The 3,911-nt window shown below is 42.3% G+C and overlaps 1 pseudogene; it reads left to right on the forward strand.

Moving 5' to 3' along the window:
• The first annotated feature begins 2,655 nt into the window (after positions 1 to 2,655).
• Positions 2,656 to 3,533, forward strand: LOC102568425 (olfactory receptor 10V1-like; annotated as a pseudogene).
• The last annotated feature ends 378 nt before the right edge of the window (positions 3,534 to 3,911 follow it).

Genomic DNA, 3,911 nt, shown 5'->3' on the forward strand with positions numbered 1-3,911 from the left:
GAAGCAGCAGGGATAGCTGGTTAAACAGAAGCTCAGGACTTGGGGTACCTCTTCCTCACTCAATCACTGGCTTGAGGCTTTATTCTTCCATCTCAGTATCTCTTCCACAAAAAATGCATCTAAATGCATCTACTGCCCTTCAGAGCACCATCCTTTGTACAGGACTCTGATCTTCTGGGAGAGAGGTACCCTACAGTTCAAATCTGCTTTTACTCATCATCCTGTTTCCTTACAGTTAGAATCAGCTTTCCATGGTTAGTGAAGAGACTGCAGTGTTACCTTTGTGCTACCATTCTGGGTCTAGGAGGGCCATGTGTCTTAGAGGAGTGTTCATCATAGGGGTTATCCTGCAAGAAGTGGAGTTAAACTGTTCTTCAGCCCCAGTTGCAGAACTGGTATGTGGTTTTTAGTATCTTTAATTTGGAACCTGACTTCATTCTCAAAGATGTTCTTCTGACCAGTATTTACTATGTATGGCTTTCATTTCAAAGAGTGTCACTTCTCCAATCAGTTACCCAGAACCTGGTGATGAGATCCAGCAGATTGGAGAAGCAGCAACCTTTAAACTAAAATCTGCAGCAAAAATTTGAGAAGCTCATCCTTAATTCATCAGCCTGCAGTTTGGGAACTACAGGGATACAAATGATTCAAGTTCTGTTGTGTGGATCCCACTCAACTTCATGAGGAGCTCTGAGATCATGGGGCAAAGATTCTGCGTAGGAGCAAACTGTCATCATTTTTGTAGTTACTCTAGTTGCTCCAATTCCATGCCAGAGTTTTTGTGTGAAGGAAACAGCAAGCCTGCCTTTCTGTTCCTACAAGGGCTGGGAAGAGTATGGTGCTGCATTAGGTAGCAGTGACTGAAGCTTGTATTACATAATTTGTCTATTAATCTACTGAGAGATGAAGAGGGCAAGGCAGTGGGAGAGGTTTACATAAAACAACATTATGAATTCTAAATTGTGAGGAACAAGATTTGTGAGGCAAGATTATACCTTTTATAGTACAGATCTGCATATCTGGGAAAGAGAACAAACAAGCTTTCTGGTGACTGTTGAGGAAAAACATACAGACATCCCAATGGACAATGCAGTGTATAATTTGCTAACTGAACAAACAGCAAACTGAACATAAGATATTGGGATGGAGAATAAATACTGAAAATATAGCTGGGCTTTTATGGAAATGCATTTGTCCCAACCTGATTTATTCCAGTCATGTTACTAAAATTTTGCCGAGAGAAAGCAAGAAAGTTTGGAAATACATAGAGGAGAAGAATGATGTGAGACAGAGGGAAAAATTCCTATCACTGAAGTGGAATGGAAAGATTCTGAGTCCCTGCTTTGGAAGAGGCATAATGGGGGACATGATGAAGGTATATGAAATAATGAATGGGCTAGAGAAGATAGATCATCTTTTATTTTAAATTTCTACAGTTTAAGATCAAGGGGATACTGAATGCAACTGAAAGGAGGCAAATAATCTTTAAAGAGTCTGGACTCTTAATCACATCTAGTTTTGGGTTCTGTTGACCACTGATTCTTCAGGGCATAAGTCATCCTCTAACAAAGAAGTTTAGAGATACTTTCAGATTTGAAGGAACTATTGTTGATCTCCCAGTTTGACCTCCTGAGAACACACGCTCAAAATGTTACCTGGTACCTTCTGTAGCAGAGGGAATTATTGTTCCCTATGATGTAAGCATCACTATCATGCCCAGTAAGTTGTAGTTTAAGTAGATTATATCGTTTAGGCAAATAACCCATCTCAAATCACTGACTTCAAGTAATTAGGAATTTGTTGCTTCTCTTACTGCTGCATGTTCCAACCCAGGAGATTCTGGATAAATTGTTAAAAATGGCATCTTCTTGCTTGAATTTAGGTTCTACCTATGTCTTTTATCTTAAAGAGCCCTTTAAAATCAGACATTATCTCCTCTGCTGGCAAGGATAGACCATAATTAAATAGTAAGACTAGCAAAATGATATCTAGTCTACTCAAAAGCATAAATCTCGATTAAAAACCAACTGGAGTTGTAAATACTTATCCCATGGGTTAGTTTGTTAGATAATATTCAAGTCTCTACATCTGAAGTTCTCATGGGAAAGGGTGTTTTGTGCTTGAAAGCTTGTCCAGAATCACAGAATCCTAGAAATAGAATCAGAATCATGACATAAGGATGGACGGGCACTCAGGAGGTTTAGTCCCACTACCTGCTGAAAGCGTGTCAGACCTTCCTAAAACATTATCTTCTCCTTCTCCAGCATGAAACATTGCTCACCTCTTTAGAGATACTATTCAGTTACTGGACTTTTGCCAGATAAAATACATTTTCAGATGCTGAAGTGAATTATTGTGCTAACCTTTCCTCTTGATCTCTTGTTGATATTTGTTTTTCTTCTTCAGCAAGAAGTGTTCCTCAATTCCTTCAGCAGATTATCTAGCTCCTGGATTCCTCCCAGAATGAATTATCGCTTCCAGATATTAAACCTGAACATCTTGATGGCTGGGTGAAACTGCTCTGGCTTGATGACAGGTGACAGTGCAGGCTTCCCTCTCCTTTCTCAGCAAGTTGCATGTGTTGGGTCCATGGGGGATGAAAACCACACTGGGACAATTCAGTTTCACTTCTGTCTACTCTCAACCCTCCCTAACATGCAGTGGCTTATTTTTGTGGCCTTTCTGCTCCTGTACCTGCTCAGTCTCTGTGAAAATACTGCCATTGCCCTGTCCTCATCCACCACTCCCTCCAGACACCCATGTACTTCTTTCTGGGCAATTTGGCAGCTCTGGAGATCTGCTATGCCTCTGTCATTGCTCCCTTGGCCCTGGCTAACCACCTGCCTGAGAGGAAGGCCACCATCTCCCTCAATGGCTGTGGCACTCAGCTGTTCTTCTTCATCTTCCTGGGTGGGGCTGACTGCATGCTCCTGGCTGTCATGGCGTTCGACCGGTACATAGCCATCTGCCACCCACTACGCTACACACTCATTATGAGTCAAAAGGTCTGCAGGCACCTTATAGCTGGGTCACTGGTATTGGGTTCCCTCTTTGCCCTTCAGTTTACCATATTGCTTTTCCATCAGCAATTTTGTGGTAACGATGAAATCAACCACTTCTACTGTGATGTAATGCCTATGTTACAGCTTGTGTGTGGCAACAAAGAGAGCCTTGAGGCCATTGTTTTTGCTGCTACCTTCATAACCCTGACTGTCCCCTTTCTCATGATCTGCATCTCCTATGTCTTCATTATGTCTGCCATCCTGCAGATCCGCTCTGCAGTCAGCTGTCACCATGCCTTCTCCACCTGCTCCTCCCACCTGATTGTCGTTCTCCTGCAATATGGCTGCAGCATCTTCATTTACTCTCACACCAGTTCCACCTACTCCCCAGAACAAGGCCGAGTGGTGTCTGTAATCTACACCTTTATGAACCCTGTACTAAATCCCCTGATTTACAGTATGAGAAACAAGGAGCTAAAGGATGCCCTGAGAACAGTGCTGTGGAGAAGAGTGCTTTTCCAAAGGAAATGATGGGTTTTAAACTGTTACGTTAAAATATTTTTTGTTGATGTGCTTTGCTTGTATTGCTAAATGAACAAGTCCTCCATGCAGGAAGACTGGCTGGGTACTCTATATATGTCTGAATCATAGTTTTCTGATGGGAAGAAGGTGTCCCCCCAGTTTAACCTCCAGGGGACACCTGCTTGATATGCAGGATAGTGTATACCTGGGCCCAAGGAAGAAAGTGTGAGAATGGTGGAGTTCCTCCCTGGAGTAAGGAAAGCCATGAGAGGGTGCACCCAACATAACGGGAAAGGTTACAGAGCCCTGAGACAATTTCCAGAATTAAAGACCAAAAAAATACAGACAAACCAAAAAAATGCCAGTGAGTGGTGTCTAAAGTTTCAT

The sequence above is a fragment of the Alligator mississippiensis genome, chromosome 2 (genome assembly GCF_030867095.1).
Source record: "Alligator mississippiensis isolate rAllMis1 chromosome 2, rAllMis1, whole genome shotgun sequence".
NCBI classification, from domain to species: domain Eukaryota; kingdom Metazoa; phylum Chordata; order Crocodylia; family Alligatoridae; genus Alligator; species Alligator mississippiensis.